The sequence below is a fragment of the Lynx canadensis genome, chromosome E2, assembly GCF_007474595.2.
Source record: "Lynx canadensis isolate LIC74 chromosome E2, mLynCan4.pri.v2, whole genome shotgun sequence".
NCBI lineage: Eukaryota > Metazoa > Chordata > Mammalia > Carnivora > Felidae > Lynx > Lynx canadensis.
In genome coordinates, this window is record NC_044317.1 from 48447262 (window position 1) to 48458269 (window position 11008).

The following is an 11008-nucleotide window of genomic DNA, read 5'->3' on the forward strand; positions in this document are numbered from 1 at the left end:
TTCCCACAACCTGCCCTTTTTTCTGGACGTAACTCAGGACCCCTACCACACAAGTCTGCAGATACCCAGGTTACTTGGAAAGAACAGAAACAGGAAGGTTAGAGCTTTGGCACCAGTTCAGAGTGGAACCCCTAGGGCCAAACACAACGGCCTTTGACTATAGGGGGGGAAAAAGGCCCCATTGTCTTGGTGGGTGGAACCAAACCATAACAGGAGCAAGGAAACCAGTTTTGTGCCCAGAGATGAGGACTTGGCCCTCAAATATCAGGGTGGAGAAAGGGAAGGGAGAAGAAAACAAAGGCAATTGCAACAGTTCTTACTCACTCCTGGTTTTTGTTTGTTTGTTTGTTTTCCCTCACAGAGAGCTCTGCAAGGCCTCTGAGTCCCCCAGGATCTAGAGGGACCAGGAAAAGGCGTGGCTCCTTAGGGGGTGGAGGCATCAATATGAGATTTAGATGGCTCCATTATGAGACTGTTGGTAGAGAAAGGAGCCGCTCTACCATTTCCCTAATTGCTGGTGAAAGAAACAAAAAACAATAAAAAAAAAAAACAAACAAACTCAGAGCTACACATTCACCCCTCCACAAAGGAAACAAACCCTTCCTGCAAAATACAGGGGACGTATCAGGACAGGGAGCCCCTCCCCACCCTGGTACTGCAAGAAACAGGAGGAGGCAAAGAGCAGAAAAGCCTGAGCCTTAAACAACAAATATTTCATGAGCACGTTCTTCCCCTACAAGTCCAAAGCTACTTGATACAATTCCGAGTGGCTGGAATGTCAGTTTGCCCCATGAGAGGTCCCTGACCATATTCCTTGATGCCTAGAGATTCCTTCCTTTGGGTTTGATCCATTGAGATGACAGACCATTTAGATTGAAGTACAAAGTCTCATGCTTATCCTCAACACAAAGTCACCATTTCTAGACCGGGAGGGTTGGGGTGAGGGGCATCTACTGTTTCTCCCTTCCTATCCTTGCACCTGCTGTTCCTCTGCCTGTAACACCTCCTTCTCCTGCCCGTGCACTCAGCAAACTCAAATGGTGTGCTCTCTCACAAACCTTGAAGGGGCTCCCACAGGCAGATGAATGCTTCCCTCTCTGTGCTCCCACAGCACAGTATTTGTAATTTAATGTTTTTATTTTTGAAAACTAAGTATAGAAGAGAAAAACATTTCCCATGTGTAATGTAGACTTATCATTGTTTAACAATTCAGCATATTTCTTCTGGTTTTTTCTTCCAGGTGACAGGCTATAACTTTCCAGAATGCATAGACCAAATACTTTCTTTTTCCAGTTCTTACAGTTCTGGAGGTCAGAAGTCCAAAAGTCTCAGGTCCCACTGGAATAAAATCCAGGTGTTGGCAGGCTGGTAATCCTTCTGGAGGTTCAAGAGGCAGATCTGCTTCTCCACCTGATCCCATTTCTAGGGGCTGCCCACATTCCTTGGTTCATACACCACCACCAACCCTGGCCCTCAAAGCCAGCAAAGACAGGTGAACTCATTCACATTCTTGCTGCAGGTCTCTAACACTGGCTCTCCTGCTTCCTTTTCTCACTGACAAGGACCCTGTTGACTGCACATGGCCCACCACGATTACCCAGGATACTCTTGCCATCTCAAGACCTTCATCACATCTGCAAAGTCCCTTTTGCCAAATTAAGTAACTCCCACAGCATCCAGGGGTTCAAATGGGGACACTTGGCGGAGGCCATTACTCTGCATAGCACATTTACCTTCTCTAAACTCTATGTAGAAATTTGCTTTGCCTTCCATCTCTTTCACTTTTCTTCTGACACACAGGCAGGAGCCCAAGCTTTCAGGGGAAAACACACCAGTCTGTCGTTAACTGGCTGGATGACCCTGGACCAGTCACTTCACCACCCTTACCCTCTTTTTTTCCTCATCCGTAGCACAAGGATAACTCGCAGTACATTAGGAAAAGACAGTAAAATTGTAAGCTAAACAGTGTCTGGAATGTGATGAGCCCACCGTAACCATCCCTTTCATCCTTGCCTTCACCACCCCACTGTCTCCCCCTTTGTCTCCTTTCTCATCATTTAGCAAAGAAGGCCACACTACCCACTTCTTGTGATTCTGCTTCAGTGCTTGTTGGTATCTGATGATGGGGTTTTGAGGTGATGGTGGGGTTCAGAGCCGAAGGCCAAGAAAGAATTCTTGAAAACGTCTTAGGTGCAAAAATGTGATTTTATTAAAGCACAGAGACAGGACCCATGGGCAGGAAGAGCTGCACTGGGGTTGTAGAGAGTGGCCGCTTATATACATAGTGTGGAGTTTGGGGGAAGTAAAGTCAAGAGGAAGTTTCTTAAAGGGCTTTCCATAAGCTAAAGAGAATTTACAGATTATTGGAGGCCTAACTATTGTCAAGCTAAGGGTGTTTTTCCTTCTAGCAAAGCATTATCATTAAGATAGTAGGGAGTTCCTGGGGTGCCTGGGTGGCTCAGTCGGTTGAGCATCTGACTGGCTCAGGTCATGATCTCGAGGTTTGTGAGTTCGAGCCCCACATCGGGCTCTGTGCTGACAGCTCAGAGCCTGGAGCCTGCTTCAGATTCTGTGTCCCCTTCTCTCTCTGCCCATCCCCTGCTTGTGCTCTGTCTCTCTCTGTCTCTCAAAAATAAATAAACAAAGTAAAAGAAAAATTAAAAAAAAAAAAAAGATGGTAGGGAGTTCCTGATTAGGCTATTGATGAGATATTTGTAAACTGATGGAGACTATCAGTTTAACCATTTGTTTTCTGTCATTTCCTTTGTTCTTGGGCAGCCAGGAGTGCCTGAGGAATATCACACATATCCCACCTTGGTGGGGGTGTGGGGGAGGTGGTTGTGCTAGATTGTGCTTGGCCTTCAGCTTGCCTTATGGTCCCTCATCATCTGATATCTACTCAAGGACAGGTCTGGGCTTTTTAAAAGTCCATGTTTGAGGCGCCTGGGTGGCTCAGTTGGTTAAGTGGCTCAGGTCATGATCTTGCAATTTGTGAGTTCAAGCCCTGCGCCGGGCTCTATGCTGACAGCTCAGAGTCTGGAGCCTGCTTCGGATTCTGTGTCTCCCTCTCCTCTTTGTGCTCGCTCGCTCTCTCTCTCTCTCTCTCTCTCTCCAAAATAAATAAACGTTAAAAAAAATTTTTTAAGTCTTTTTATGTTCACATAAAACTTATACAGAATTCCTCATAACTTTCACATGACAGTCCCAATTCTCCCCTGTTAATCTATACATTCAATTCCTTATTTCATCCTTCTTCAGTCTTTCTCCTAACTCCTTCTAAAGGAGACAGTGCAGAGACAGGCGCGAGGCCCAGCCACAGCAGGGAATTCCTCTGGCAGGATGAATGCTGTTTGCAAGATGTCCCCTAAAGCCCCCTTCTAGGCTCAGCTTACAGAAAGACCACTGAACCCTAGGAAACATTCCCAGACCCCCAGGGACAATAACTGTGACAGAAGCCACACACCCTCTGGGGATCTTCCATCGGATTAAGACATTTTCCAGAATGTTGTTCATGAGTTATAGTGACCCAACCCTTCCACTCCCGGAAGTTGACTTTCCCCTATCATTTTCATCTCCAGCTGGCCTTCCAGGACGCTGGCTAAAAAGTGCCTCCCCACCCAGGTGACCAGGGTGGCACCTTTGCCTAATCCCATAATTGTAATGGCTCATACACACTCAACACTCATCCTGAGGGTTGTTACGTAGCCACAGTCTTCACAAAAAATCTCATGAGTGTTATCATCCCTGTTTTAACAGGTTAAAAAAAAAAAACTGAGACAGAGAAATTAAGTAATTTATCCAACATCCCACAACTCATATTTTACCCTCACCTCCCACCCAAATAAATGTTAATAATTTAATCTGGGAAGAGAACACCTGAAGATTTCGAGGTCTCCTGAATGAAATCTACCTTCCAGAATGATTTTTGCTCCCCCACCCCATTTGCAGGATTCAACAGTCAGTATTTTGTTTTCTGTCTTGCCCTTCACTTATGCACATATTCCCTCACACCACCCTTGCAATGCACATCCCATAAAAGCATGCTTTTATGCACTTCAATCTCTTTGGGGAAGAAACAGAGTCAGGTTCCTGGCCCCCATGACAAGTCATTCTTACTGAATTGTCAACCATTTGCATAGCTTTTCTCTGGCCACAAAAGTGGTGCAATAGGGAAAGAAGATGTAATGAGAAGCAGGAGGCTGGGAGAGCTCTTAGAGTGGTCATAAAGGGGAGGAGATTCCAAATGCAGAAACAGTCATAAAACACACCCAGAATTTGTGGCCTTTGAACAATGGCAGCCCCACCTGTCTCTTTCCGTGCCTGTTGGCATCTGACTTCCTTCTCGGCCTGCCCCTCCTGGGCTTGTCTCAGACCAGTACTAGAGACCTGGGAGTGAGGTCAAACCACAGCACCCAGCACTGAGCTGTGTGGGTGGAGAGGGCAGAAAAGGAAGGAAAGCATTCACTGAACAGGGGACCTGACACCTCTGTATACAGCACTTGGGCACGGAATGGATTAATAAGGGCTGCTTGGCAGGACTGGAGGTTTAAGGAGTTTAGTAGAGTCATACTTGCCTAGTGCTGTCTGACTGAGAGCAGAGGGGAGGGTGTGGGAGGCATCACAGCAATCTCCCATTTAGAAACCCATTGTCCCTCCCTTCTCCCTTGGTTGGGTTACATTCCTCTATCCAAAGGTCACTTGTTCACTGAGTTGGGTTCCAGGAAAAACAAATCTCCATCGAATCTTAAAGACCCAAGCACTCAATTCAGCTCAGGAGTGTCTATCATCTTAGTGATGACCAGATGCAAATATGTTTTAAAGGCCCAGCAGAACATTTCGACTAGAGCCTTTGCACTCAAAATCCCTTTGAGGATTGCTGAGCTACACACCAAGGGAGGAAGGAACCTGGGGACCTTTATGTTTATACCTCATCCAATACTCAGAATTGCTCTTTGAAGTAAGTGCTATATCCCTTTTTTGCAAATGAGAAACCAAAACTGCAAGAAGTCAATTAACTTGTCTCCTCTCCAAGAACTGGTTTAAAAAAAAAAAAAATGGAACCAAGACTCAGACTCACATATTTCTGAATCTATATTTCTGAAATCTCATGATTTCACTCCACACCATCCTACCTACTAGAACTCAAAGAAAGGAAAGATGACTGCTTCTAGCAGAGATATTCACAAAGGGCTTCAGTGAAGAGGTAGGGTCTGAGATGGGCTTTAGGATTGAACAATAATTCAGGAGGCTGAGCAGGAAGGCAAGGGCACTATAGGAATAAGGGAAAGAATTAGGATAAATTCAGACACAAGAAAGTAAACTGCAGTTGAGCAAGGTAGCAGATTGGGGCCATGCTACAGGGGCTCTGAATGGCACTCTAAGGAATCTGAACTTATCCTACAGATGACAGGAGTAACTGGGAAGCTTTAAGAAAGTCAGCAACATCATAGGGGCACCTGGGTGGCTCAGTCGTTTAAGCGTCCGCCTTCGGCTCGGGTCATGATATCACGGTCCGTGAGTTTGAGCCCCACGTCAGGCTCTGTGCTGACAGCTTGGAGCCTGGAGCCTGCTTTGGATTCTGTGTCTCCCTCTCTCTCTGACCCTCCCCGCTCATGCTCTGTCTCTCTCTGTCTCAAAAATAAATAAACATTAAAAAAAAAAGAAAAGAGGGGTGCCTGGGTGGCGCAGTCGGTTAAGCGGCCGACTTCAGCCAGGTCACGATCTCGCGGTCCATGAGTTCGAGCCCCGCGTCGGGCTCTGGGCTGATGGCTCGGAGCCTGGAGCCTGTTTCCGATTCTGTGTCTCCCTCTCTCTCTGCCCCTCCCCCGTTCATGCTCTGTCTCTCTCTGTCCCAAAAATAAATAAAAAACGTTGAAAAAAAAATTTAAAAAAAAAAAAAAAAGAAAAGAAAGAAAGTCAGCAACATCACAAAATAGCGTTGCCAGAAAGAAGATTCTCGCAGGCAAGACGGGAGGCAAGATGACTTAGGGAGATGGTTCTCAACTCTGGCGACTCATTACTTCCCTAGAAGTTTTCTTTCTTTAACTTTTCATTTTAACATACTTTCAGACCTTCAAAACTGTTCCAAAAACAGTCAAAGTTCCCTCATACCCTTCACTCAACTCCCCCAAATATAAATGTTGTAGATAAGCACAGAACAATTACCAAAATCAACAAATTATCATTGACACAACACAATGAACTTATTTACAGATCTTGCTCAAATTCCATCAGCCTTTCCACTACGGCCCTTTTTCTGGACTAGGAACTGATCTAGGATCAAACATTGTATTTGGCATTTTTTTCTCCTTAGTCTCCTTTAATCTGGGTCAATTCCTGAGAATTTCTTTTGTCTTCATTAACTTAACATTTTTAAGAGCTTTGGCCAATTATTCTGTGAAATGACCCTCAGTTTGGGCTTCTCTAACATAGCCTCATAATTAAACTTAGGCTATGTACTTTTAGCAAGAATACCACAGAAGCGGTCCTGTGCCTTCTCTGTCAATCGTATCAGGCCCATGATATTGACATCTCTCGCATTACTGGTGATGCTTCGAACATCTGGCTAAGGTTTCTCTGTAAAATAACTTCTTTTACTTGGGAGATTTTAAAAACTACAAATGTCTGGGCCATACCACAGACCAATCAAACCAGACTCTGTGGGGATAAGTCATAGACATTGGTAGGTTTTAAATGCCCTTCATGTGATTTTAACCAGCAATGAGGGCTGGAAACCACCAGTTTAAACAATGAAGATTAGAATACTGGAAATCAGTAAGGAAGCCATTCCTCAGGGCTCTCTTGTTAAAAGAACAGCTAATTCCAGGCACAGATAAATATATTTGGACTTTGGCATGGACTCATGGTAGGAGAAAGGAAAGGCCAAAAAATCCCCTGATTGAGAAAGTGATGGGTGAGTAGACTGGTCTCTAATTAAAAAAAAAGAAGGTGGGGAGCACCTGGGTGGCTCAGTCAGTTGAGCATCCAACTCTTGATTTTAACTCAGATCATGATCTCACAATTCATGGGTGGAGCCCCGCATCGGGCTCTGTCTCCACTGACAGATTGGGATTCTCTCTCTCTCCCTCTCTCTCTCTCTGCTCCTCCCCTGCACTTCTCTCAAAAATAAATAAGTACACATTAACAACAACAACAAAAAAGTCAGGATGCTAAGTAAAGTGTCCAGCCCTTTATATGTGCCCTATAAAGGCACCATATAATTTTACTGTCTTAAGCCTGACATGAGTTCATAACTGTCACTGAGGGAGGAAACTATAAATCATGTAATATAAATATACGACCACACATGAAACTTGAGCACTTCCGGGTACAGTTGAATGGATTATTCACAGAATCTAAGTGACAGGTGCATGATCTCCCTTAAACAACCTTGCCCTCCCCACTTGGTCTTTGTCCTTAATCTCTTCTGAAGCAAGTAAGAACCCTGTTGTAAATTTCGTGAAATAGGAAAGTGTACAAAGCTCCTGTCACCAGGCTGTTGAAGCAATGATATTGTGCTCAACTTCCTTAGCGTTATTATCTTGAGGTTTCCATAAAGAGATTTCATCAACCCTCCCTTGGAGGGGCCATCTGATAACATGCAAAGAGAAACACAAATTTAACCCAAATAGAGGGTCAGGAAGGACCCCAATGAGAATTATCCCTAAAGTATTCACAAACTACCAGGATCTGGGGCTGCAGGAGGAGCTGCTGCTAGGCAATAAGTGACAGAAGAGAGGATACCTCTAACACTCAGGGAGGACTAGCTCTAACACTCAGGGAGCGCTACAAAAAGATTTAACTCAATTATCCCTCAACTACTACAAAACCAGGTATCCCTCAAGTCTTTCTATGGGATCTCACTGAGAGGCTGGCACATAATTAAATGGTGAAATAGTTTATAGAAGGGTGGGACAACTAGGTCAGGAATGGCTGAGAAAGGTTCCTTCCACAAAAGAGGCAGGATTCAGGTTAGGCCTCTGAATGGTCAAGTCTTAGGGAAACAGAGACAGGCAGACATGCAAGCATGGGGAACCAGGTGTCAGGCACTACTGAAGATGCTAATTTCGAGGGGGCTTTCTGGAATGAGAGCGGGTTTGCATGTTATTTTATTTATCGCTCCCAACCTCCCACCATTTATTTCAGAGGATGCTGAGCCTCAGAAAGGTAAAGTAACTTGCCAAGGTCAGTGGTGGATCTGGGATTAGCAAGCAGGTATGTCTAACTCCGAAGCCCAAGCCAATACCACCACCACTGAGAGAAGACTGAACATAGTATGTTTCGGGAACAGGAAGGAGCGAGGAGAACTATGGTGGAAAAGTGAGATTAAGAAATAGGGAAGTTTTGGGGCGCCTGGGTGGCGCAGTCGGTTAAGCGTCCGACTTCAGCCAGGTCACGATCTCGCGGTCCGGGAGTTCGAGCCCCGCGTCAGGCTCTGGGCTGATGGCTCAGAGCCTGGAGCCTGTTTCCGATTCTGTGTCTCCCTCTCTCTCTGCCCCTCCCCCATTCATGCTCTGTCTCTCTCTGTCCCAAAAATAAATAAAAACATTGAAAAAAAAATTAAAAAAAAAAAAAAAAAAAAAGAAATAGGGAAGTTAGGTAAGCTTGCTAAGATGGGACCATATGTTGTAGAGCCATGAAAACTAGACAAGAGACATATGAATTTGATCTTGTAGTTACACAAGAGCCACTAAAGATTTTGAGTAAGAGAGTAATCCAAAGCGGTGCCTTGAGCAAAGACCGAAGGGGACAGTGGTGAAAATAGGGGTTCTGGGTTCTTACACCAAAGAGATGCCACTAACAACAGCAAAGAGGGCCCTGAGATACAGAGGAGTGAGAACTGAACTAAGCGTCAGAAGCTTGGGTTTAAATGTAAAAAGTTATGCAATAAAGTCATGACTTCATTAGGCAAGTCACACACTCTCTCTGGACTTCAGTTTCTTCTCAACCAGAAATCAGGTGAAGTGAGAACTAATCCCTTAAATGACCTCTAAAGCTTTGCTACTCAAAGTGTGGTCCACCAACCAGTAGCAATGCATCATCCAAAAGTTTACTAGAAATGCAGAATCTCGGGGCACCTGGGTGGCTCAGTCGGTTAAGCGTCCAACTTCAGCTCAGGTCATGATCTCATGGTCCGTGGGTTCAAGCCCCGCGTCGGGCTCTGTGCTGACAGCTCAGAGCCTGAAGCCTGCTTCAGATTCTGTGTCTCCCTCTCTCTCTGACCCTCCCCCGTTCATACTCTGTCTCTCTCTGTCTCAAAAATAAATAAACATTAAAAAAAATTGTTTTTATAAAAAAAAAATAAATGCAGAATATCAAAGAGAGAGAGAGAGAAAGAGAGAGAAAGAGAGAGAGAGAAATCTCAGGCCCCACCAGAGGAATCAGACTTGTATTTAAACAAGGTGATCTGTAAGCAAATTAAAGTTTGAGACAATTCTCTAAAGTGTGTTCCAGTTCTAAAACGCAATGGTTTCTCTCACTTGACATGAAAAAAATTACCGATTTACTTCATTTCTGTCTGATTTTTTCACTTTATTGTTTCCTAATTCTAACGCTGCCGCCACTACACACACACACACACACACACACACACACACACACACACACACACGCCTGAGCCTGAGAGTTCTTAGGCAACACCAGTGAGGCAGCGCTGCCATCTCGTGGCCATAACCAGTAAGTGCACTTAGTCCTACCTTCTTGCCAGGCAAGGGGGTGAGTTGGCAGACAGGGTGAAGTCCAAGTCACAGATTAGATAAGAGAATCACAACCACTCACAATGACTGGAAGGAACCATCAGAAAGAGGTCAGCCTGCATCATACAGTAATGTCGCATTTCAAAGGGTAGTTTTTGTAACACCTAATAAAATGTATTAGTGGGGAAACTGGGTTCCAAGCCAAGCTCTGTCCTTGTAATCTTAAAAAAAAAAAAAAAAAAAAAAATCACTATGACACATTTTCAGACACATTTCAGACATTTACTGCCTGAACTCTGCCAGTAAACTTGTAATTTTCCAAGGAAATTCACTTTGCTGTGATAGCTCTTTCTCATCCTGAGCCAAATGCGTCTGATGGACACTCACCAATCTGAATCCTACTCTCTGTAGGCACTGAAATACATTAAATACCTTTCACACAACAGACCTTTCCCAAATGACGATTCTGAAGTCCGTACACTCTCCTGCCCCTTTCCAATGGGCAAAGGAAGTAGTATCCAGCACAGGGGAAGTGTGTCCAGCACAGGAGCGTTCTAAACAGAGCAGCAGAGCCACAGGACCACCCACTTCCCCATTCTGGGCACTAGACCTGTGTTAGAAAGCCATGTACTACATCAGTTGATTTGACGACACTGGTTTTTCCTACTTGTGCAGCTGCTCAGCCACCCCACAACTTTGTTGGTGTATACATTTTACTCAGTTTTATTTTTTAAGAAATATTTATTAGAGGCACCTGGGTGGCTCAGTCGGTTAAGTGTTCGACTTCGGCTCAGGTCATGATCTCACAGTTTGTGAGTTTGAGCCCCGTGTCAGGCTCTGTGCTGACAGTTCAGAGCCTGGAGCCTGCTCCCAAGGCTCCAGGCTTCTGTGTCTCCCTCTCTCTCTGCCCCTCACCTGCTTGCTCACTGGCTCTTTCCCTCTCTCTCTTTCTCAAAAATAAATAAAACATTAAAAAATTTTAAAAAAAGAAATATTTATTAGAGCCTGCTATGTACTATCCACTAGAGACACGAAGATGAACCAGACCTGGTCCCTGCCCTCACTGAGCTCTGGGTTATGGAGACAACCCAAATCAAAGCCAAACCATCGGGGTGCCTGAGTGGCTCAGTCAGTTGAGCGTCTCACTTGCTTTTGGCTCAGGTCATGATCCCAAGGTCATGGGGTTGAGCCCCACATGAGGCTCCATGCTGAGAGTGGAGACAGCCTGAGAGTCTCTCTCTCTCCCTCTGCCCCTCTCTCTCCTGCTCTCTCCAAATAATACTACTATTACTACTACTAATAATAATAATAAT